Source organism: Papaver somniferum, chromosome 7 (genome assembly GCF_003573695.1).
Source record: "Papaver somniferum cultivar HN1 chromosome 7, ASM357369v1, whole genome shotgun sequence".
Taxonomy (NCBI): Eukaryota; Viridiplantae; Streptophyta; class Magnoliopsida; order Ranunculales; family Papaveraceae; genus Papaver; species Papaver somniferum.
The window spans coordinates 176345261-176372808 of record NC_039364.1 but is presented as its reverse complement, the minus strand read 5'-3'; the positions used below and the strand labels follow the sequence as shown (position 1 = coordinate 176372808).

Genomic DNA, 27548 nt, shown 5'->3' with positions numbered 1-27548 from the left:
CATATGTATTTGTAGTATGAAACTACACATTAATTCTCCCCCTTTTTGTCAATATAAATTGGCAAAGGCACGAAAACTAGTGGGATCCTCATGAAATTTTCATAGAGATGCTTCATGACCAAAAGAGAATAACATAACAACTTATTTAGATGCAATTATATAGCCGGAGCTAAATGCATTCATCAAGGAGTTTATAAAGATACAAGATAACTCCTACAATATTCCACAGCCGCACTCCCCACAAAGATTTCGCAATTAAGCACAAGTTAAAAAAGAACTCTCCCCCATAAAATGTCATTACCTAAAGAACAAAAAGAGCGACCTTACTTTTACGAGAAAAGAAGGATTTCTTTGTACATTAACAAATCACATGAAACATGAATTTGTATCCAAGAATCTCAATTGAATTAACCACAAGGAAAATGATCAATTCAGTTGGCCATGCTCAACATAAGAGAACTTACGGAGCAACACAGTATATGCACAAAGATGTGGATCATGGAAAGACCAATACTACGGAATAAACAAAGATTCATTCTATTTTTCATCACTATTTGCACAATGACATACAATAGACTTAATCTTTGTAAACAAAAGTCCATCCTTTCTTCCATCAATATTTGCATAACAACATAAAAGGCTTAACTTTTGTAGTCAAAAGTTCATTCTATCTTTTATCAATACTTTCATACCGACATACTAGAGATAACTTTTAAACAAGTATGGCACAGTCAAGGTTCACATACGTAAACAACATATCCCACAACAATTTGCAATATCTAAAACCATAAAAATTAATACTGCAAAAATCATCTTCCAGATCAACTTTAGAATTTTAAATAAATAAATCTAAAAACATTGCAAGATGAAAACGTTGGGAATAGCTATGTGTACTCACAATAATGGCTATTCCAAACCCTAGTTATCCTTCTTAAAACATAAGAATAAATTCTTATAAGAAGTTTCCTAGACAAAATCAAGACAAACTCGTAATGCTCATACAAGATGATTTGTCCTTACAGGGTAAAATCAATCTTTTTCGCACGCATTTACACCAAGAATAGCTACCAAAGCCGTATAAAATATTTTCTTAACAAAGAAGAACATATAAAAATCATTAACGACCATGCACCATAGTTCACATAAGATGATTGTGAACATACAAGAATCCCATAGCAATGCGTACTACTAACCATTCTTGAACTTCCTTATTTGTGATTCACCAACAAAATTATTTTAAAAGCTACAAATGAGCTTAGAAGAGTAGTGCTCCAAGAATCCAAGTGCCCAAGTCCAATAGAAGTGGAACAAGTGCGACGAAACGAAGCAAAACACTCCAAAACAATAGACAGGACAAAACCCAATCTTAACTCATCTAAATTCAAGAATTCTCATCTTCATTTTGAATAGAATTCAAAGAGGAAGATAATGCAAAAATAATGAGGTCATTCCGAGTTCGGACGAAGAAATTGCGGCCAACACAAGTTTACCGAATATCGACGTCTACGGGCAAGTATGCATATGGGTTTGCAAACGAATTTTCATGACCGGGAGCAGTATGCAAACGGGTATGCGTACTAAAATCCCTGGATTTTGATTTTAAATGATGGAATGCATACCTAGTATATGTACCATGAAGTCCAAACATCCCGAACTACTATTTTCAAGCCTAAACCTTTAAGAACCTTAAACACATATCAAGTTAGGTAGAAATGAACGATAAGTAAGGTACATGGATCAAAATAAGTAATCTAAGCAAATAAAAACACAAATCTTGCTCAAGTTTATAAACATACCTTTTTAGAAGAATCCAATCAAATTCTACAGCCTTACCGAACATAATCTATGCGCCCCAATTCTTGTGCTTCCCTCACTGTATACAAAGCAGGGCATTTCTTGGTGAGGATGAACTTCCAACACAATCAAGTTGTGTTGAGGTGAACAATGTCTTGCTCACCATGGCACCAAGAAAGATTTTCTTTCCAACTACTCTTACATCTTATAGTATTGAGAGAAACCCAAGGAACTGTTTTTATAAGTTTTTCAATGAACTTCCAGAGAGCACAAGAAAATTTGTGTTTCTGATTTCTTATTTTACACCTTATAAGAAACGGTTTCTGCAGATAAATTTCAATATCGCATAGGGAAACTCTTTTGATAAAAAGAGACATCTTAATTTCTTCATAAGAAGGGACAATGCTATTATCTTGGTAAGATGTATCAGGAATTGACCAATGAATTGATTCATGCTTAGAGGTGGTACAGTCGGAAGACTTAAACTCTTCTTGTAAACCGTTTAGTTTGCTACAACTAGTTGGATTACACAGAGGAGGAGCAATGCTCTCACTGGTTAGTAAATCAATGTCAACCTCAACATAAATATTATACATTATGACTAGGTTTAGCTTATCAAGATATTCTTGTTCTTTCTGGAGGTATAACTCAACATCAAGAGATAAGCTTTCTAGTTTCTTTTCAAACCCTGAAAACACTTCAAGGGATTTTAAACCTGGTGGAGGTTTAGATAGAATTTCTACTACTGATTTCATCAAATCAGTCATGAAAGAGAATTCAGAAATCCCTGGATCTGTAGGTGCATTTATAGAGATAACACTTATGTCTATAGAGTCAGATTGCTACAAACACAGACTTAGGGGGTCTCAAACGTGTTTGCCTGCTTTGATACCAATTGAAAATGCGGGGGTACAACAACCACACCTAACAATTCGTTTGGAAATCTGAGAGGACTTACACCAATATACTTTAAAGAGAATCAACTAGACAGCCAGACTCAATCTTTAGAAAAGTATATCAAAAATTTTATATCTCTATCTCTCAGTTCAATATGCAATCAGCAAATAAAAATTTGCGAGCCTGATTGAATATCAGAGAAGTAACTTGAACGGTACCAAAGACCAATGTTCAAAGACCAATCAATTTAAATCAACAACCAAAGGTTGGATTTCCCAATTGATCAATTCAACGGACAACCTGTGATATTTCAATTATATAACAAAATATAATGCGGAAAACCGCATTTTATTAACGAGGAAAACCGCAAATGTAGAAAAACCCCGGGACCTAGTCCAGCTTTGAACATCACACTGTATTAAGCCGCTACAGACACTAGCCTACTACCAATGCACTTAGGACTAGACTGTAGTTTAAACCTAATCAATCTCACACAAGTTCAAGGTACAGTTACGTTCCTTACATCTCTGATCCCAGCAGGATACCGTGCACTTGATTCCCTTAGTTGATCTCACCCACAACCAAGAGTTGCTACGACCCAAAGTCAAAGACTTGATAAACAAATCTGTCTCACACAGAAAAGTCTATTGGAATAGATAAATCTGTCTCCCACAGAAATACCTATGATTTTTTCGGTCTTTTGATAAATCAAGGTGAACATGAACCAATTGATAAACCGGTCTTATATTCCCGAAGAACAGCCTAGTATTATCAATCACCTCACAACAATCTAAATCGTATGGAAGCGAAACTAGATATTGTGAAATCACAAACGATGAGGCGAAGGTGTTTGTGATTACTTTTTATCTTGCCTATCAGAGATTAAATCTCGAGCAAATATTAGAGAAGATAGTACTCAGACGATAGAATCGGGCAAGATCAGAACACACAACTACAGAGAAAATAGTTGGGTCTGGCTTCACAATCCCAATGAAGTCTTCAAGTCGTTAACCTACAGGGTCTCGTGAGAAACATAAAGGTTAAAGGAGAATCGACTCTAGCTATGCAACTAGTAACACACAAAAGTGCGGGGATTGGGTTTCCCAGTTGCTAGAGTTCTCCTTTATATAGTTTTCAAATCAGGTTTTGCAATCTAAGTTACCTTGGTAACAAAGCATTCAATATTCACCGTTAGATGAAAAACCTAATTCAACCAAGCTAATATCTTTCAACCGTTAGATCGAACTTAGCTTGTTACACACAAATGAAATATACCCTCATTTAGGTTTATGTAACCGTACCTAAACGTACACCATGTTGGCTCAACAATAATTAACCGAAGTTAGCCATATGAGCACTCTCATATCAACCTTATTCATCTTAACCATAACTAGTTCAAATGACTCAAATGAAACTAGTTAAAGAGTTGTTCAATTGCTACATTCTCATAGAAGTATACAAGAACACAATTGAAGCAAAATCAGTTTGATTCACTTGAATCAATTCATGAACATTATATCCACGGTTTGCAAAGATTGCATTCCTTATTATATAAATGTTTAAGTTCACGTACACAACCGATTTTAGAACTCTAACCTTCAAGTATGCAAACGGATATGCATACTTGAAATACCAGACCAAGGTTGGGTTTCGCCAGTACGCAAACGGGTACGCGCACTTCCAATCCCAGTAGAAATATTCGGACATGAACCTTATGTCGGTACGCGAACAAGTACGCATACTTAGGTTTCCGGATTTCTCAAGCCAACAGGTACGCGTACAGGCACGCATACTATGGTTCCCGGACATGGATCACATATGTGCAAGAGTACACAATATGTCATATCCAATAATGGTTAAGTGTTCTAAACTCTTATTTCAATCATTGTAACTTTCTTAGAGGATGACAATAGCCGTTTTCACACACTATTAGCATCAAAACAATTTTCAAGTTATTGGAATAATCATAACGAAACATTCCAAGTCTACACCAAATGATTGTATCACACAAACCATGTAAGATGTTACTCGAAAATTTTCACATGATCATCTTTTGACTTGCCTCAAGAATATAAGATGAACTTGGTCGAAGCGAAAGCTTACCAACACATATTTCGAGAAATATGTAAGCGAGTTAAACTCAGCTCGAAATCTCAAATGTGTATAATAGAAAACTATATCGTAACACGATTTATGTCTCAATATAGGAGATATAGTAGAAATAGACTTTCCAAGTGATAGATGAGTTTCAGTCTCTACATACCTTTTGTTGATGAAGTTCCACAAGCTCTCCTTAGTAGTTCGTCGTCTTCAAATAATGAACGCCGTGAAGTCTAAGGCTCAACTACACAATCTATGTCCTAGTCCGAGACTTCTATAAGTACACTAGAAATCAAGACTTATAGTTTTGATCACTAACATTGACAAACATGTTTGAGATAGCAACGCATGCGAGTTCGACCGAGCAGTGCTCTAACAACTTCCAAAATTCCCAAACTTTTAAAGGCTGGGAGGAGGAGATTTTAAAAGCTCCAAAAGCATAAGTTGTGGTCCCTCCTGAATTTGATATTTTATTTTCCTTTTTTATCCTTATTTTATTTTATAAAATGACAAGAATTGCCCTTAAATTAACTATGACACAGTTTCCTTTTTGGAGGGGACAAAGAGCGGTCGTGATGGATTCTGGAAACACAACTTGGGGTCAGGATGTTGTAGTCTAGCAGGAGAAGATCCGCACCATCGGTTTCCAAAGGTGTACATTGATCAACCGTCCATTGTACTTTTGCATTAGACACTAAAGGGTCGGAAAACCGCTGCAATTCAGATCGACAGGTACGTGTCACAAACTCCTTATATTTCTCCCTATTTTGCCTACGTGTAGTTCTTAGAAACTTCGTATAACTTCCTCAATTGAGAGATAACTGCAAATCAGTTCCAACAGTTTCCCCCTAATTAGTTTTGTTCTTCCGACTACGAAGAAGAGACGTGTGAGTTTCATTCCCTATTCCTTAAAAATCCTATCTGTTGATTTTAATTTTGTTCTCTCATTGTTTGTTTTGCAGATTTTGTTCTCTCAATTGCGAGAAACTTGGTGACGTTTAAGCGGAAGGCAAATCCACTAAATAGTGGTATTGGCGGTCGATTTTAAAAATTCAGTAAGTATGCTCCATCACTTTCCTTTTAGCCAATTTCATTTCTTTCTTTTGTTTTGATTGCTCAATTTCATCTCTGTTTTAACAACATCACTTTGTTTTGTTTTCATCAGTAAGTTTTTTTTTCGGAATTTGTTTCATTCTTCGTACAACTTTGGGTCTTCTTTTTTTTGTGTACATTAATTAATTTATGTTGCGTATAGTAGTGTTCGGTTTGGTCACCCTCCTGGATCAATTTATTCGTTTTGCTAGATCGATGGATGCGAGGAGATGTTGGCATGTTGCTGGAGTTGGTGTTCCTTTTTCATATTTTGTGTTGAGTTTCATTCCCCAAGAAATCCTTTTTTCTTTATTTGATTTTAATTTTTCTCATGTGTGTTGACATGATTATTTACTTAAAAGGTACGAAGATTTTTAAAAACTTGGTTACTTCGTATGCAAACGTTTTTTTTTTTTAATTGTTTGTTCATTCGATAGCATTTTCAGTGGATAGTATTCTTTCTTGGTTTGTTAAGGTATATTCTCTTGATTTGGATTTTGTATGCCGAAATGACTGCTTGATTTTTAGATAATGAATTTATTTTTGTGTTTGACTTGCAAGTACTGACTGTTGGTAATAATCTTCACCAAAAATTATACAGTTAGCAACTTAGTATACTGATGAGCGATTATTTGTTGACTAACTTGATTTCATTGACATCGAGAAATGATAATATCCATTATCTTTGTTCAGGAAACATTCTCAATACCACTATGCTTGCTCTATCGTTGACTATTGGTGTATCCAGGTCCTGAAGTTGGAGTTTAGTCATGGGGCCTTCGAACACAGATTTTGGTATTTCCATTGACATTTATAGAGTGCACACCGTATTAATTTTGGTTTTACTAGGTTTGTTTCTGAGGTGCGCAGGATTTCAAGATCCAAAAAAGGTAAGAAATGAGTATGCAATTATATCTTGCCATTTACGCCCATATATACATGACAAGCCACTTGCAGTTTTTCACACATCATAATCAAGCTAATTTATTTTTTTCTGTTTGCCGCGGCTGTCGTGGATTCACAGTGGCATTGACGGGATGGATGGATAACGTTGGAAAGGGCTTATCCGTGTTCAAATTTTGAACGTTGCACAAAAATTACTAGCTTTAGATCTTGAGCATTCCGTATTTGAGTTTCACTGGGGAGTGATGAATGGTAACTATGTTTGAGAAATTACTTTATAAAAGAGATATGTATAGAGGATCAGCAATGCTCAGATGAAAGATGGTGTGCAGCTAGACCTGAAATAATGGCAATGAAGAACAAATAAGATGGCCCGAGGAAAAGAGGATTCCAACCTATCACCTAGAGATTTTTCATACTTTTCAACACTTTTTGTTGCTAATTTTCCATTGTTGTCTCCTTTCGTTTCTTTTTGCAATATTATTGTGGTTATTAACGCAATATTATTTCTCATCCATTTGTCGCTTTGTTGTTACCATGTTCCATCTTTGTTGACACTATCTTTGTTGTTACTATTAGAGCAGGTGATGTTTGCACCTAATTAAAATGTGGGCAGGGCTGTGAACTATAAATTGACCAATGTAGTTTTGTCCTTACAAAATGATATAACCAGTTTCATTTGTGTTTATGGATTTTACTCGACTCACACTACTTGACAACTCATGTCATTTATTTATTTTTTTAGCTTTCTTCGTTTTTCCTTTTGATCACAAGGGTCATTCGTTATAAGTCTTTCTAGGATTTCTAAGTGCTGAGCCGCTTATTAAGTGTGGTACCATGATAAGGGGGAAATGACGACGCTTAATAAGTTTTGCTCGGTAGTTTGACAAGGATTCGTATTCCTTTTACTTCGTCCGCAACACGCTCAAAGAAAACCCATTTTTAACATATGTACCAAACTGGATGTTGTGCCGCAGTTATTAGTTAATTGCAAAGCTGGGATTCCCTGAAGCGCCAAGGTGTTTTTTAACTATGGTGTATATGTTCGACAAACTTTGGAGAACTATGATGAGGAGCAACTTTATCAAAAACATCCCATGGCCAAAAAGGAATTTCACGCACGACCAAATGAATCAGATGGATGCACTCATTATCTAGAAAATAATCCACGAGACGAAAGGATTTCGACGTCCGATCTAGAAGGGTTTGGATCTCATGGTGACAGTGTGGCAAATCATTAAGTCCCACGCGCCGAAGGCGCACGAGAGGTTGAGCCCAGGCCGGAGGCTTGGGTGATACCCTAGTAAATTTTTATATCATCAAAAAAAATTATTTCATGTAATTTATTCTTTAAAAATTACTATTTTTCATTTCCAAACAATTTTATATACTATTTCATTGATTTTTTTTCAACTTATATCCATAATAAAAATGACAGCAGACATTAAATGCTTATTTAATTTTAATTTAATTTATTTTTTTTGAAAATAACATGTATAGTAAAAATTGGTTAAGTAAAATAATATTTTTTTAACAATAATAATAATTTGTAAATTTGATATTATATATATATATATATATATATATATATATATATATAATAGTAAAAATTTAATTATTATTATATGCAATAAAACTAAATAAAACTATATTCAGAGACATGTATGTTTTTATCATTTGCTACAACAACAATAGTTGGACCTGATTTTTTACGAAACACAATGTGATCGTTTTTTTAATCAGCTTAAACTTTAATTTATATTTTATGAAACGTACAACTGTTTTTTTTTTACACAGCACAGCAAGGCACGGTAGTAAAGCTCTTTTATAAAACTCACAACAGTACCAAACTAAGCCTTAGACCATCAGTCACAGTTCAGTCCACCTCAGAGTAACTGTTTATTGTAAGTCTTTGTGAATTTTTTTCTATTACCTGCAGATTGTTCAAATATGATTTCGAATGATTATTAAGACCAACCGAACACACTAATTCCAAAATGACTAAAAAATCATGAAAGTATCGAGCACTCTGCACAGTTTCCTTAAACTAGACAATTTCTAAATAGTTGGAATTCTGTATATATACTTAAGCATACGGATCACATGTCGGCATCAAAAATATTTTATATAAACAAACAGAATAACAAGGTTTCCTGCTACATTAACCCAAAGAAAAATAACAACTCAAGACACCTATCGTAGATCGGCACACTTGTGCATGCTCTCTGCAACCAGCACAAGCAAGCACTTAAATCGACATGTTTTTAAGATGGATTTAATGAGAAACTATTTACCATTTATGTGCTTTTATGTTTATAAGTATGTTATCTTTCAAAAATCCAGGAGGAAAAGTTTCATCAAAGAGACGATATAGAGGAAAGGAATTAGAGGTTAATCATGTGGAAAAGAACTAAGAAAACACTTTACGACGTTAAGAAAGTCGACAATTTATATTTTCCAAATAGTGTTTTGAAGAAGAAAATACAAAAAAAATAAAATAGAGAGAAAAGTGATTTCATCCTAGGAAACCAAGTAACAGAACATATATATCGAGAGAGCATTGTAATAGGAGTCTTTTCCCAAATGATGGATCTTAAGAGCAAGTAAAAGAATTTGGGAGATATTATTACAATAATGAACGAAAAATATAAAAAATACAAGAACGTTGGATGTTAACGTTCAAAGAACATCTACGACAAAAATACAGTGTAAACACTATAATGACACAACTCTTCACCAATATTGTCTCTACTTAGCTACTAGGATCATCCGACAGTGTGGCGTTTTCAACGGGTACCGCTGCAGTCATCCAGTATCAACTTCCCAGGGGCTCACCCATCAGCAGTTTCCCGGGAGGTCACCATCAGCAGTTTCCTGGGAGGTCACCCATCCTTGGATTACTCCCATCCGAACACGCTGAACTGAGAGTATTCTACCAACTCTGGGCTAATTATACTGATGAGGTATCGGTATTAGGAAATGACAAATCATTGCCTATATTCCAATCGGCGAACCCTACTTGCCGAATCGGGGTATTACAATAACACCATCTTAAATTGGAGTTGTCCTCAACTCCGTAATATATATATATATATATATATATACAAGCCCAGATCTACGACGTACCTTGCCACGCATAAGACCAATACCTGACGCAACCCGTTTAGCGTACATTCACATGCTCGGTAGGTGACCCTTCATCGGCTCTAATAACATTTCTAATGACCCGACTCTTTACCAATATTGTCCCTACTTAGCCATTGCGGTCATCTAGCAATGTGGCGTTTTCAACGGGTACCACTACAGTCGTCCAACATCTTAACGGGAGGCCACTAATCCCTGAATTGCAAGGTAATATCATACTATGTTTTACGTTAAACTTTATGCTTGTTTTCATGTCGTTTTTTGATCAACATATATTGGTGCTTTCTTATTTTGGTGGAACGTGGTATACAACGCAGCTATAGTAGTATGATTATGTACCTATCTAGGAATTTTAATTCTTTTTTTAATATGGGATTAATGATTTACTCCTTTATAAGGGTTAATTAAATCTTTCATCTGCAATTTTGTTAATGAGTTTCTGCATATTTTTATGTATAATCATATAACTCAATAAGTTTTTTTGTTGTCATATTGTTTTGTTAATATCAATCCTTTTAACACATGTTTATTTATTGAAGGAATATTATTTATTCTTCAAACTCAATTGAATACGAATTGGTGTCATAAACACTTTTAAGTATGTAGTAATCTGCTCTTTTCCTTTAAAAGATTAACCTAATTCTTTCTGTTTCAAATACTATACGAATGTTATTTTTCTTGGAGCATGTACACCAATCTTTGGGTGATACGCAGAAACAATATTACATTATTTTTTCCGATTGCATGTTTACATTATTTTTTTCCTATTGCATGTACTTCAACAAACAATATGTACTCTAGAAAAGAATATAGATTTAAGACTAAAAGGAGAGGTTGAGCCGGGGCCGTAAGACCCGGTGATACCTAGTCAACTTTTTTTTTTTTAAATGGTTAAGATTTGTTTCCTCCGGAAACGAAAAAGCAAAAAAAAAAAATGTTATAGGGCATGTGGCCCATGGATGTGCGGTCCATTAGATGAATAGGTCTTCCCTTTCCTGTATATAAGACAACATTATATGTATGTAATAGTTTGATGCCTCTTTATCAATACCAAGTTCTTCTCCTTCTCTATCTCTTGTTTTAACCTAATTGTACTCCAAAACGTTACCATGCACGAAGCTATACCGCAGAGCTAAAACGGATCCATACAAAAACAAATTTACATGGATAATAAACACAAGTTATTTGAAAAAAGAGAAAAAAATATTGGTGCTCAGATTTACATCAACACACTCATGGAATCATCGTTAAGCTAAGTGTTTCTCTTCCTTTGATTTGATTTAATGGAGAAAAGGGAATCTGTTGATTTGATGTTAAATATATATATATATATATATATATATATGATTTGATGTCTAAAAAAAAAAAAAATGATTTCTTTCCCCCTTTCTATTCCCCGTTGAAACTGTGGTGAAAACTGATTTGAAGTAGCATAGTCAATTGATTTCGTTTCCCATTTGAAACTTGAAACAGTGGTCAAAATTGATTTGAATATGTGGATTGATTAATTATATTTTATAGTTGTTTATGGGTGAAAACTATTCCTGCCGAATTTGGTAATTTGGGGTGTGTGGATGAGGAATGAATCTAAACCCTAAACAAATGCACTACACGGGAGTGCTTTGTGATTCGAGAAATCAATATGTATAATTCTGGCTTAAACCAAGAAATGGCCATTCTAGACTTGTTTCGGTCACAAAGTGAAGGAGATGGAGTTGATCTTAGGGAGGGAAGCGAAGAAGGTGTTGAGATTGTGAAGGTGTTGGCTATGTATGACTTGTATCAGAAAGCTGAACTGGCTTACAGAATGAAAGCTATCAGTTCTGGTGTTGGAATACGATTGTATCAACACTTGGTTTCTGTTGTCTTGTCTTTTTTTGAAAATAAGGAGGAGAACCTATTTATACAAGTCATTGATCATAACCCACGTCTCTCATGGGAAGTGGAGAAAGTGGAGTGATGGAGTAGTGGAGTTGAGTGTGTTAGTGTTACACGATCATTCTTTCCCACTTCTCCAATCATCACTAACCGTCCATGACTTCCTGACATATTCTTGTGATGGCGCTTTGTGCGCTGCACGCTGTAAACCGCCAGACCAATACCCCAGTATGTATCCCCCAGTTTGTGACATGATTGATGTCTCGAGTATGTGGAACGTGGGACCTACAGAAAGTAGCATGTAATGCTAGATTAAATAACTAAGTTATTTAGGAAGTCGATATTTATGAAATATCATGTGAATCCTATGCATGTAATGCATCGAATGTATTTAGCATGAGTGAAGCATCTATGTTTTAAGGCTTAATGGAGTAAGTCACGATTAAGCGTCTTAAAATAGATGCATATCTAGCCATCTTCAAGTGATCGTTTGGGGTCGTACAGGTAAGTCCTGACTTGGCCGATCACTTGGTGTGGTAGAGTGACAGATGGTAACCACCACGACACCTCATTGACCAGTTAACTCCTAACCAGGGTTGTATAACCAAGCAGGTGAAGTTGAACGGACGAGATGATCTTTGAGACACTCATCTGCGACTGTTAGTGGAATTAGGGTTTATGAAGAGGTACTCAAGCATCACTCTTCATCTTGGTCGAATCCAAGCTTGGGACACGATTTTGGCAAGGCCGATTGGGCATGCGTGTAGACGGCATGCCGGTGTACATGTCCATACCTCATTGTCTCGTGAAAGTGTAATCTAAATCGCTCAATTTTTCCGGCAAAGAGGAGCGCCTAGGATTGATTTGCGGCAGAGATTTTGTGCCGCAAAGGCTGCGCGTCATGCCAACTTTGGACACGCGTTTCGAGGCGACCAAGCCTGGTCGGTCTTGGCCGATTAGTCTGGTATGCAGACGACGGGATGATGTACACGCATGTATTTCATTGTCCCATAGAAACGTGATCTAAGCCACTCAATTTGTCCGGCAAAGTTGAGTGGTCGAGATTAGTTTGCAATTGGGAGGTGTGACCACGCCTAGTTTGGGCGTGCGAATCGAGGCGACCAGGCATGATATGCCTTGGCCGATCGGGTGTGGAGATAGATGGGCCCACGGTGATCATGTTGATGCGCACCGGACCTGCCTAGTCTATTCCTGGACCCTTCGTTTGTGCAGGAGAAAATGAACGCTCGTGATGTTCAAACCCTAATTAGGGTTTCACCGGCCGTGCGTCATGCCTTGTTTGGGTGGACGAACTGGAATGATCAACTATAATTGGTTTGTATTGACATGCTTTGGGCCCTTTGAATCTACATCTACACCCTCCATATATGCCTGCGAAGATGGATGGTTGAGACTGCTTCGCGACACATGTAATGTGCCGCAGACCCTAAATTAGGGTTTCACGTCCACGCTGCTTTGGATGGACGATTTGGCAAGCCATGCTACCCTTATGGAGAGGCCGACGATGCGGGGCCCGCATTGGGTCGGTGGTGAATACTCCAACACCTGCTTGAGGGTTATGGATTCGATCTGAGCCATCCAATCATGCTGGTGAAGTTGTATGGTCGTGATCGTTTCTGAGAATGATATGGACAGTCCAGATGCTCAATCGGGCTAGTATAACACTCCGAGAGTTATAGCCTGTACGGGTATTTCGTACATGGTTCATTATTAATGCTTGGAGATTCGTGTTGCTCTGCTGAGAGCAACACTCAGTCGTCATGCCACACCAATGATAAGAGTGGAGCAGTACATGAAATACAAGGCTGGTCATACATTAATATTGTTATAAATTCACAAGGTATATGGGATTGTTACTACATGCTCCATTTGAGGTGAATTAATAAAGTGGAGAAGTATTCATCACTTATCAGTGGATTCATCCTTTGCAGGATGTCAGCGCATAAATTTGGTTTTACAATTTTAGCCCTGAACTAAAATCCACCATCAACATTAAGTCCCTTGCCTAGCGCATAATGGTTGCATTATTGTGGGGTAGGCATGAGATGGTGACAGTTAAAGATAAAACTTATGAGACAAAGTTAGATGTTACCAGGAGAGACGGGTCGTCTTGTCCTTAGAGCATGTCACGTTCAAGAGGCGTCCAGGCGAGCGTTCCCCTAGCATGATGTCGGTCTTGCCTGCTTCGATCGACCTTGCTATGTCTGCTTCGGTCGAGGGGCTATTGCGCCTGCTTGATCGAACATGGGCTTGATGTGCCTAATCGACGGACTAATGCGCCTGCTTCGTTCATGGGAGTACGCCAGGTGTGACGACGACCTTGGTGGGACCAGTTTCCTCCTTCAGATATTTGAGCCAAGAAGGGAATAGAAATTGTATACTCCTCTTCCCATAGACAACCGTGCATGTAACCCTGAACGGATGTGGACCCCACCATGTATATGTTTCGACCAAACGTTACCCTGTTGCACATATTTGATAGGCATGTGGGCCCGCCTACTTCGCTCAACCGTGGTACTGATCATGCGTCTGCTTGATCGAACGTGGGCTTGTTATGCCTGCTTCGGTTAAACGTGGGTCCACTGTGTGCCTGCTTTGTTCGAACGTGGGACCCGATGTAAGTATGCTTGCTTCGAACATGGGCAGATGTGCATGCTTCAATTAAACACGGTTCCACCGTGTACATGCTTCAAACGTCGGCCCTATGCTTCGATTGAAAACCGGCCCTGCTGTGTGCGCCTATTTCATTCGAATACCAGCCTTATGACCTTGATCAACTCCGGCTTCGTGGACTCGACCAACACCGTCCTTGTTTGCTGACGTGGCCCAATACCAGCCTTGTGACCTTGATCGGCCTTGACCAATACCGGCCTGACGTGACCCCAGCCTACTTGCGTGACGTGATATCAGTCTTGCTTGCGTGACGGGATATTAGCCTTGCGATCTCGATCATACCAGCTTCGCGGACTTGGGAAACACCGACCTCGTTTGCTGACGTGGCTCAATACCAGCCTTGCTTGCTTTGCCCGAACGTGGGACCCACCGCGTTCCTGCTTTGCTTGGGGCCGGCTGTTGCCTCACCCAACACCAGACTTGCTCCTTGACCAACACCGGCCTTGCCTTGATGAACTCCGGCCTTGCTGACGGACATTGCTGCCTCGAACGACACCGGCCTTGCTGTCTTGTTTCGTTCGAACACCGGACTTGCCCCGTATACCAGCTTTGTTACTTCTACCAACACCGGCCTTTCTGTTGTGACCAACACCATTCTTGCTGACTAACACCAGTCTTGTTAACCAACATCGGTCTTCCCTTTGCTCGAACGTGGCAGCCAGGCGTGCTTGTTTTTCCCAAACGTGAACCTTGTATGTTCGAACGTGGTGTGGGTCCCGCTGAGAGCGTTGAAGCATCTTCTGGAGCGAGCATGTACTGGAGAGCGTTGAAGCGGCTTCTGCTGGAGAAAGTATTGAAGCAGCTTCTTCAGGAGAGCGGTGAAGTAGATTTCTCTTCAGTTTGATTTGCACTTGCGAATTACATGCTTCTTTATTGACCGTGTTGAAGAAGTCCCTGACTGACGGTGAAGGAACTTCATGCTGAGCTCAGTCCCCAAGCGTGATTTACATGTTTTATCTTGTATGGTCGGTGGGTTTACCATAATAAAAATATCGACATCTCTCCTCCGTGACTCTACTACTTCTCTGTGGGAAAATAAAATATGTAGAAGTTCGTATTACCTCTGTCCGTAGTGGTTGTTGCTATGGTGAAGCTTGAACAACGGTTCTCAACCGCAGCTGCGATCAGAAGAGACTGGGAGGAAGATGGCGCGAACTTGGCGGTCTTAATATAGTGGTAGAGATCGTCTCGTTATTAAAGGGAGAAGCTAATGATGGAACCGATGGCTTCTTGATGTTGCCTCATGGAATGAAGAAGAGGGGGACAGTCCCCTGCCCACGAGTATCCATTGAGCCTTCGACTTGATAGATGTTTCCACGCTGGGTTCATGAGACCATCTTTACGCCTACGTTGCGCCTCACAGACGTCTAGGAATATCACCGGCCTTTGACAATACTTCTGCACTCTTGAGTACATATTCGTATTTGGACATCTTGGAACGATAACGTGCTTGCATCTCTCTAAATTCATCATCCTTGAGATGGGCAGTGCTAAGTGTCATACTCCTTTGCCATTATCATCTTAGGATAGTGTTTTTGAGGAGTATGGAAGTTCCTTCATGCGAATGACTTAACTAATGATGAAGCTCTTGACATGGAGAATTTGTATGTACCTCTTAAGACCCAGGTGCAATCTCCTTTGGTAACGCAGCTACTTCTTCTACGGGAGACGAAATTCTGAAAGCGTCTCTCATTGATGTTGCTGCCGTCGATCCAGACATGGAATATCTTGGACGTTGTTTCATCATTGTGGCGGTCGTGCATGTGCTATTGGAGTTGAAGTTGGCGATCTTGGACGCGCATGATGTTGTATCTCGCTGGTTTTCCTCTTACTGCTTCAGCGGAACTTCTTACAAAGGCTGAAGATTGTATTGCCCGTTGGTGAAATATATGTTTCCACGAACATTGTGAGGCTCTTCATTACTGGAAGGCTTGCTGTTTCCAGCAGAGCAGGTGCTGTCGTAATTGCACCATGCTCATACATCCTTATCTGGTTGTAGCCGCTAAATCCATCCATGGAGGAGAACATGCCGTGTTCAATGGTAGCATCTACCAATATGTCGATGTTAGGTAGAAGAAATTGTCATTGGGGCAGCATTCGTTCAAGTCTCTGGAATCCATGTAACACCTGATCTCGCGCCTGAATTGCCTCGGAGATTGTTTGACCGGCTTGGATCGGAGATTGTATGAATACTTACACAAGGTCGAGCTGATGGAGATAGGCCTAGGAGATTCCTCATCGTCGAGCTCATCAGTTGTGGAGTTGGTACCATCTTGCAGCTGTCGTGGAGCATCCAGCACCTCTTCCTGTGGATCGTTGTTGTTGTAGCATTCCGTTAGGCGGAGAGACTGGGTAATAGTCTCCCCTGCTGATTGCTAACAAAGGCGTCGGTATAAAGTTTTCCCTTTCTGGTGACGGCTTACCACGAAACATGGGTTGTGGATTCACCGGATGAAGAGGAATGCCTTGTCAGCAAAGGTGCATCGTGGGGATTAGCCCTAAATGATGCAAGTCGGTCCTCCTCCTGGATTGACGCCCACGTGGAGAGTGGGATGCAATGGACTTTGTCTGATCCTTCCCGCGGAGCTTCCCTCAGTTCGAACAGTTCTACTCTGCATATTGGTGCGTAAGGAGACAATGATGCAGGAATACAAACGACTTCTTTATCCAGCATAGGCTTCAGGCATTGGTGATACATTGAAGGGACGATCCTGTATGTGTTGGTCTGGTTTCCTTCAAAGTTTGTCATTGTGGTAGGATGTCATACGATCTTGCCTGAGCGAACCTTGGCCATCCTGAGGGTCTTGAGAGTAATCACATTCGAAGACTCTCCCATGTCGATGAGGGCCCTCTTGAACTCTGAATCCTTGATGTGTGCAGTAACGTGTAGGGCCCGGTTGTGACCTTCTTCTGGTTGATTGCAGCAAAACGTCTTTGCCCGTTGATTCTTCGAGAGGTGTAAAAGTTCGCATAAACTTTCCACTAGAGAAACCGCTTCCTGATCCACCGGCCTCCGGCTCATAGTGAGACTATTGACTTGAGGAGGATCGTTGTGAGGATCAGTCCCCAGTATAGGAATCTCCATGACATGACCGTTCATATCTGATGCCGCTTCTTTGATCAGGTCCATGTAGGTCTGCGCCGCTGAAGTACCTTTTCCGGGTGCGTTGAATGCGTTCCTTGTTGGCTTCAGGGGATGTCATGGCTCTTGTGGCAATCGATCATTTAATGTCTTAAGAAAAGTGAGTATCTCTTTATGAGTTGCAGCCATATCCGTTTGAGTCTTAGCAAGGACTTCCTGCCTATCCATGCGATGATATTGGGAGATGGTCCTCCTCTTTCTCCTCCAGCTGCTCGTTATGATGAAAGGGGTGGAAGTTGTTTCTCTGGTGACCGCTGGAGGCGTTACACTTTGAGGAGATGTCGGGATTTTCGGGTGCTCTGGCTCTGGTGATGGGAGGTGTTACACTTACTGGAACATCTCCTGCTCCGCTGGTGCTGGTAGTAGAGGAAGAAATTACACGAGATACATTGATGGTATTGACTAGCTGCACGGTGACACCTGAGATATCAACACCGAGAGTGTTGTCAATGCTAGTCCCGTCAGGATTGGTCGCTGATCCAGACCTAAGATCCACCATTTTCGAAATCATTAAAATTGAATTGGTATTGAAGAAATTGACTTCACAACCGAGAGATTAATCTCCCACTGTGGTCGCCAATTGTTTATGGGTGAAAACTATTCCTGCCGAATTTGGTAATTTGGGGTGTGTGGATGAGGAATGAATCTAAACCCTAAACAAATGCACTGACGGGAGTGCTTTGTGATTCGAGAAATCAATCTGTACAATTCTGGCCTAAACCAAGAAATGGTCGTTCCAGACTTGCTTCGGTCACAAAGTGAAGGAGATGGGGTTGATCTTAGGGAGGGAAGCGAAGAAGGTGTTGAGATTATGAAGGTGTTGGCTATGTATGACTTGTATCAGAAAGCTGAACTGTCTTACAGAATGAAATCTATCAGTTCTGGTGTTGGAGTACGATTGTATCAACACTTGGTTTCTGTTGTCTTGTCTTTTTTTGAAAATAGGGAGGAGAACCTATTTATACGAGTCGTTGAGCCTAACCCACGTCTCTCATGGGAAGTGGAGAAAGTGGAGTGATGGAGTAGTGGAGTTGAGTGTGTTAGTGTTACACGATCAGTCTTGGCCCCTTCTCCCATCATCACTAACCGTCCATGACTTCCTGACACGTTCTTGTGATGGCGTGTTGTGCGCTGCATGTTGTAAACCGCCAGACCAATACCCCAGTATGTATCCCCCAGTTTGTGACATTATTGATGTCTCGAGTATGTGGATCGTGGGACCCACCGAAAGTAGCATGTAATGCTAGATTAAATAACTAAGTTATTTAGGAAGTCGATATTTATGAAATATCGTGTGAATCCTATGCATGTAATGCATCGAATGTATTTAGCATGAGTGAAGCATCGATGTTTTAAGGCTTAATGGAGTAAGTCACGATTAAGCGTCTTAAAATAGATGCATGTCTAGCCATCTTCAAGTGATCTTTTGGGGTTGTACAAGTAAGTCCTGACTTGGCCGATCACTTGGTGTGGTAGAGTGACGGATGGTAATCACCATGACACCTCATTGACCAGTTAACTTCTGAACAGGGTTGTATAACCAAGCAGGTGAAGTTGAACGGACGAGATGATCTTTGAGACACTCATCTGCGACTATTAGTGGAATTAGGGTTTATGAAGAGGTGCGCAAGCATCACTCTTCAGCTTGGTCGAATCCAAGCTTGGGACACGATTTTGGCAAGGCCGATTGGGTATGCGTGTAGACGGCATGCCGGTGTACATGTCCATACCTCATTGTCTCGTGAAAGTGTAATCTAGATCGCTCAATTTGTCCGGCAAAGAGGAGCGGCTAGGATTTATTTGCGACAGAGATTTTGTGCCGCAAATGCCGCGCGTGATGCAAACTTTGGGCGCGTGTTTCGAGGTGACCAAGCCTGGTCGGTCTTGGACGATTAGTATGGTATGCATACGACGGGCTGATGTACACGCATGTATTTCATTGTCCCATAGAAACGTGATCTAAGCCACTCAATTTGTCCGGCAAAGTTGAGTGGTCAAGATTAGTTTGCAATTGGGAGGTGTGACCATACCTAGTTTGGGCGTGCGAATCGAGGCAACCAGGCATGATATGCCTTGGCCGATCGGGTGTGGAGATAAATGGGCCCACGGTGATCATGTTGATGCGCACCGGACCTGCCTAGTCTATTCCTGGACCCTTCGTTCGTGTAGGAGCAAATGGACGCTCGTGATGTTCAAACCCTAATTAGGGTTTCATTTGCCGTGCGTCATGCCTTGTTTGGGCGCACGAACTGGAACGATCAACTATAGTTGGTCCTGACCGATTGGTCATGTGTGTAGGCGGGCCCACGGCGATTGTTTTGACATGCTCTGGGCCCTTTGAATCTACATCTACACCCTCCATCTATGCCTGCGAAGGTGGATGGTTGAGACTGCTTCGCGAACACATGTAATGTGTCGCAGACCCTAAATTAGGGTTTCACGTCCGCACTGCTTTGGATGGACGATTTGGCAAGCCATGCTACCCTTATGGGGAGGCCGACGATGCGGGGCCCGCATTGGGTCGGTGGTGAATACTCTAATACCTGCTTGAAGGTTATGGATTCGATCTGAGCCATCCAATCATGCTGGTGAAGTTGTATGGTCGTGATCGTTTCTGAGAATGATATGGACAGTCCAGATGCTCAATCGGGGTAGTATAACACTCCGAGAGTTATAGCCTGTACGGGTATTTCGTACATGGTTCATTATTAATGCTTGGAGATTCGTGTTGCTCTGCTGAAAGCAACACTCAGTCATCATGCCACACCAATGATAAGAGTGGAGCAGTACAGGAAATACAAGGATGGTCATACATTAATAATGTTATAAATTCACAAGGTATATGGGATTGTTACTACATGCTCCATTTGAGGTGAATTAATAAAGTGGAGAAGTATTCATCACTTATCAGTGGATTCATCCTTTGCAGGATGTCAGCGCATAAATTTGGTTTTACAATTTTAGCCCTGAACTAAAATCCACCATCAACAATAGCATATTCGTATGTGATTGATTACAGTTCATAGCATAATCTAATATGTGTGATTGGTTAGCATAACCTAAAAGAAAAAGATCTACCATGATTTGATTGGGTTATGCATCATACTAATTTGTCTATGTCTTCCTTAACCTGTAAAGGAAATATATGTACCGTGGACGGTGCTAATTTCTATAAGAAAAGAAAAAGCTTATGTTCGCGTACGAGGAGAAGCTGAAAAGTTTCAAGTTCGGTCCTACTCAACCCGGTCCGGTCCAACCGATCCAACCCAACCCAACATGGCCCTGTCCAACCCGATCTGTCATGTTCCAGCTTGGTTTTGGTGTCCTGTTCCAGATTGGTTTTGGGTTGTGTGTGACCAAGGTTGTTCCGGTTCTGTCTATATACGACGGGAACCAGAAATGTGAGGTATGTAATTAATGCGGGAGTTTTACATCGAATTTTTCGTTGGGCTTATTTATTTGTTTTTAAGACATTCCTAGTTTTTTTTTTTTTGTCTTAAGATAAGTCTACATCATAGAAATTGTCAATTTAAATTATAATTGTTGATCTCGATCATTAAGAATTTTGGTCTTAATGTTATTTTGTTCTCTTGAATATGATATTGGATATAGTGGAATGGTGTTTTTTGTTCAATTGGTTGTACCAACTCGATATTGTCTTTTAAAATACTTGGACCATTATTGCGTACTTGATATTGTCTCCCCAAATTTGAATTTTCCGTGGAATGTTATCCACTTGCTCGACTATTAACCTGTTAGCAGTTTCAAAAGAGTAGTTTCAAATATAATCACATGTGTTCCAATTTTTGTGGAAGAACTCACAAAATATGATATGAGTCGGAAAATTTCCATTTCTCTAATTCATCCATGATACTAACGAACCAATATATGTTGAAGTATGACAACAAGAGAACTATTTTTAGTAATATATTCAACCTAAAGTAAGTGGTTGACATGTGTAGTGAGACTCTCTTGGCCTGTTGAGATAAATAAATTTCTCAAATTAAGCTAAATGTAGCAAAATTGAAAATGGAAAGAACCCCGAAGTAATTTGGGTTAGACGTACTGACTCATATAAAGCATGTGAAAAGGGACATATATATCATGAGACAAAGATGTATTTATTTCCGCAGTAACGATGACACCAAAGTACAGGTATCAACTAAATATGAGACGAAGCTAAAATGTAACTCTAGCTCCCATCACAAATGAAAGAGTTGAAAATACACCTGGTCACAGATGTTGGTATATACAATGTAATGTATGTATCATAATAGCAACCAATTTTCACATCAACTTTAATGGTAACAAGAACTTTGCCAGGCCAATTGACTATCTTATTCAGCTGAACTAGATCCAATATCTGCACATATGGAATGAAAACATGAGACAAATTCTCTAAAGTACTTGAGATATATTGGGTGAAACGTAATATATATTCAGTCTAAAGTACTTGAGTTGAATCCCACTTTTATTACGTAATAAGGCCACACCACTTATTAAAACTCTCAAGACCTAAATGTCTAACTCATAGTTGTTTTTCTTCCACTAGCTTAAGGAATTTAAACTAGATGTTGAACTATTTCCTTATAATGTGACTACGAGGATTGGATCATCGAGCGCAACACTGCTCAAAAATTTGTTTTCAAGATAGAACAAAGACGTCACAAAGAGATAATCACACCTTGTTAAATTCCAAAGAAACCCATGCAAATGGATATCATGTGAAACCTGACTGTGATGATAATGTAATTGATTGTATCTTTTATAGTCACTAATGTATTTGGAAGGAAACATACTTTAGAGAGACTAATGAGTCAATTTAGTGAAATATAAATCACTATATTATTAATTTGGATTATTGAATCCATATTGACTCCGACGATGAAATGTTAAGAGCAAATCAAAGAATTTGGGAGATATTATTACAAAAATGAACGAAAAATATAAAAAATACAAGAACGTTGGATGTTAACGTTCAAAGAACATCTACAACAAAAATACAGTGTAAACACTATAATGACACAACTCTTCACCAATATTGTCTCTACTTAGCCACTGGGATCATCCGACAGTGTGGCGTTTTCAACGGGTACCGCTGCAGTCATCCAGTATCAACTTCCCGGGAGCTCACTCATCAGCAGTTTACCGGGAGGTCACCATCAGCAGTTTCTTGGGAGGTCACCCATCCTTGGATTACTCCCATACGAGCACGCTGAACTGAGAGTATTCTACCAACTCTGGAGCTAATTATACAGATGAGGTATCGGTATTAGGAAATGACAAATCATTGCCTATATTCCAATCGGCAAACCTTACTTGCCGAATCGGGTATTACAATAACACCATCTTAAATTGGATTTGTCCTCAACTCTGTAATACATATATATATATACAAGCCTAGATCTACGACGTTCCTTGCCACGCATAAGACAAATACCTGACGCAACCCGTTTACCGTACATTCACATGCTTGGTAGGAGACCCTTCATCGGCTCTGATAACATTTCTAATGACCCGACTCTTTACCAATAATGTCCCTACTTAGCCATTGCGATCATCCAACAATGTGGCGTTTTCAACGGGTACCACTACAGTCGTCCAACATCTTACCGGGAGGCCACTAATCCCTGAATTGCAAGGTAATATCATGCTATGTTTTACGTTAAACTTTATGGTTGTTTTCATGTCGTTTTTTGATCAACACATATTGGTGCTTTCTTATTTTGGTGAAACGTGGTATACAACGCGGCTATAATAGTATGATTATGTACCTATCTAGGAATTTTAATTCTTTTTTTAATATGGAATTAATGATTTACTCCTTCATAAGGATTAATTAAATCTTTCGTCTGCAATTTTGTTAATGATTTTCTGCAAATTTGTATGTATAATCATATAACTCAATAAGTTTTTTTGTTGTCGTATTGTTTTGTTAATATCAATCCTTTTAACACATGTGATTTATTGAAGGAATATTATTTATTCTTCAAACTCAATTGAATACGAATTGGTGTCATAAACACTTTTAAGTATGTAGTAATCTGCTCTTTTCCTTTAAAAGATTAACCTAATTCTTCTCGTTTGAAATACTATACCAATGTTATTTTTCTTGGAGCATGTACACCAATCTTTGAGTGATACGCAGAAATAATATTACATTTTTTTTTCCTATTGGATGTTTACATTATTTATTTCCTATCGCATGTACTTCAACAAACAATATTTACTCTAGAAAAGAATGTAGATTTAAGACTAAAAGAAGAGGTTGAGCTGGGGCCGTAACACCCGGTGTTACCTAGTCAAATTTTTTTTTAAAAATGGTTAAGATTTGTTTCCTCCGGAAACGAAAAAGCAAAAAAAAAAGTTATAGGGCTTGTGGCCAATGGATGTGCGATCCATTAGATGAATAGGTCTTCCATTTCCTGTATATAAGACAACATTATATGTATGTAATAGTTTGATGTCTTTTTATCAATACCAAGTTCTTCTCCTTCTCTATCTCTTGCTTTAACCTAATTGTTACTCCAAAACGTTACCATGCACGAAGCTATACCGCAGAGCTAAAACGGATCCATACAACAAAAAAAATTACATGGATAATAAACACAAGTTATTTGAAAAAAGAGAAAAAATAATGGTGCTCAGATTTACATCAACAGACTCATGGAATCATCGTCAAGCTAAGTGTTTCTCTTCCTTTGATTTGATTTAATGGAGAAAAGGGAATCTGTTGATTGATGTTAAATATATATATATAGATCTGATTTGATGTCTAAAAAAATGGATTTTTTTTTCCCGTTCTATTCCCCGTTGAACTGTGGTGAAAACTGATTTGAAGTAGCATAGTCAACTGATTTCGTTTCCCAGTTGAAACTTGAAACAGTGGTCAAAACTGATTTGAATATGTGGGTTGATTAATTATATTTTATAGCATATTCGTATGTGATTGATTACAGTTCATAGCATAATCTAATATGTGTGACTGGTTAGCATAACCTAAAAGAAAAAGATCTACAATGATTTGATTGGGTTATGCATAATACTAATTTGTTTATGTCTTCCTTAACATGTAAAGGAAATATATGTATCGTGGTCGGTGCTAATTTCTATAAGAAAATAAAAAGCTTATGTTCGCGTACGAGGAGAAGCCGAAAATTTTCTGGTCCGGTCCTACTCAACCCCGGTCCAACCGATCCAACCCAACCCAACATGGTCCGGTCCAACCCGATCTGTCATGTTCCAGCTTGGTTTTGGTGTCCTGTTCCAGCTTGGTTTTGGTCTGTGTGTGACCAAGGCTATTCCGGTTCTGTCTATATACGGCGGGAACCAGAAATGTGAGGTATGTAATTAATGCAGGATTTTTACATCGAATTTTTCGTTGGGATTATTTATTTGTTTTTAAGACATGCCTAGTGTTTTTTGTTTTTTTTTGTTTTTTTTTTTTTGTCTTAAGATAAGTTTACATCATAGAAATTGACAATTTAAATTATAATTGTTGATCTCGATCATTAAGAATTTTGGTCTTAATGCTATTTTGTTCTCTTAAATATGATATCGGATATAGTGGAATGGTGTTTTTTGTTCAATTGGTTGTACCAACTCGATATTGTCTTTTAAAATACTTGGACCATTATTGCGTACTTGATACTGTCTCCCCAAATTTGAATGTTCCGTGGAATGTTATCCACTTTCTCGACTATTAACCTGTTAATAGTTTCAAAAGACTAGTTTCAAATATAATCACATGTGTTCCAATTTTTGTGGAAGAACTCACAAAAGATGATATGAGTCGGAAAATTTCCATTTCTCTAATTATTCCATGATACTAACGAACCAATATATGTTGAAGTATGACAACAAGAGAACTATTTTTAGTAATATATTCAACCTAAAGTAAGTGGTTGACATGTGTAGTGAGACTCTCTTGGCCTGTTGAGATAAATAAATTTCTCAAATTAAGCTAAATGTAGTAAAATTGAAAATGGAAAGAACCCCGAAGTAATGAGGGTTAGACGTACTGACTCATATAAAGCATGTGAAAAGGGACATATATATCGTGAGACAAAGATGTATTTATTTCCCCAGTAGTGATGACACCAAAGTAAAGGTATCAACTGAATATGAGACGAAGCTAAAATGTAACTCTAGCTCCCATCACAAATGAAAGAGTTGGAAATACACCTGGTCACAGATGTTGGTATACACAATGTAATGTATGTATCATAATAGCAACCAATTTTCACATCAACTTTAATGGCAACAAGAACTTTGCCGGGCCAATTGACTATCTTATTCAGCTGAACTAGATCCAATATCTGCACCTATGGAATGAAAACATGAGATATAAATTCTCTAAAGTACTTGAGATATATTGGGTGAAACGGAATATATAGTCAGTCTAAATTACTTGAGTTGAATCCCACTTTTATTACGTAATAAGGCTACACCACTTATTAAAACTCTCAAGACCCAAATGTCTAACTCATAGTTGTTTTTCTTCCACTAGATTAAGTAATTTAAACTAGTTGTTGAACTATGATCGCTGTCGTAGGCGTCAAAAATAAATTACACTTTCTCACTACTCAAAATATATAATATAGCAAGGGCAAGAAAGGATCGTCCCACAGAGAGGTCTAGGTTGTCGTTCGTGTCGATTTCTTATATAAACAAAGGGGGGATTTTTCTGATTTTATGTAAAGGAAATTAAACTAAGAGCAAACAATGCAAAGCAAGCACACAAATATGTGAAGATATTGGTTAAGGATTTCATCTTCAATCATAAACATGTTTTCAACATAATAACTACATTTGATATTTTAATCTCAACTTTTACCAAAGGCCCTAGAATACCTTGATCGCAAGTATATCCCGCAAATCTCCTCTTGTCATCAATAAACACATTAAGAGATGCGAAGACGAATTCTATCTTAGAGAACAACCTAACGTGTAAAAGCACTAATCAAGTTTAATTCCCTAGATGCGTTAAGTTCTATGAAATCAGGCCAATCAAAGCAGTCGAACGTGTAAAAGCACTAATCCGATTTAACAAAGGTTATGACTCACTTGTGACTAGTAGGATAAATCACTACAAGCACTACCCACAATTATGCTACTTGCAATCAGAAATTTATCACTTTTGCGTATAATAAACTCTAATCTAGCAATGGAGATGAAAGTAAACTCAATTGATTCGCGACTCGACTAAACAAGCATTCAACTCATATGACAATACTAATGGTGAATCATAAATGATAAAGCATGGAGACAAAACTAATTTATTGAATAAGAAACATGCTTTGTAAAATCAAATTAATCCATAACTAATGATAAAATTAAGTATTCATGTTAATGGGGTTCATAACAAGAAGAAAGATAAGAGTTTTCATGTCTAAAACCCTAGAACAAATGTAGAAGATAAAAGATTAGATATCAGTCCCCCTAATGGAGATCTCTAGGTTTTGAGAAAGACTTTTCTATTTATATGTTTATCTCATTCCAAAAGGATACTTCCAATATTAGGTCTTCTCAAAACCCATCTCCAATTAGTCTACCAAGCCCATGTGTGGATAATACCCGTGTGAAAATCTCTGTCCAAAAGTGTTCGCCGGAATTGCTGACGTCATCGCCAGAATCTGGTCGGAATACTGCTGCCGGTTACTAGAAAAGTCCATTACCGGTCGATGGTCAAACACGGTCATCGGTCAAAGTCGACTGGTCAAGCCAGTGAGTTAAGCCAGCCAGGTCAGGTTGACTCAGAGAGCTATTCAGCTAAGTCAGGCCAAGGCCTAATCTTAATGTTCACCATCATGGAGCAGCATTCTGCAATTGCAGCCGTTCTCACTGCCTCAGGCCATCTCTGCACTTCAATTTCACATTCATTCATATCCATTACTGACATTAC

General features: G+C 38.7%; 1 long non-coding RNA gene across 1 annotated transcript; it reads left to right on the top strand.

Annotated features, from left to right (window-relative positions):
* Positions 1-5754: 5754 nt before the first annotated feature.
* LOC113293635 lies at positions 5755-7304 on the top strand. Its single transcript, XR_003332415.1, has 3 exons — positions 5755-5846; positions 6577-6773; positions 6908-7304. It is a non-coding gene; the product is annotated as an uncharacterized LOC113293635 (long non-coding RNA).
* The last annotated feature ends 20244 nt before the right edge of the window (positions 7305-27548 follow it).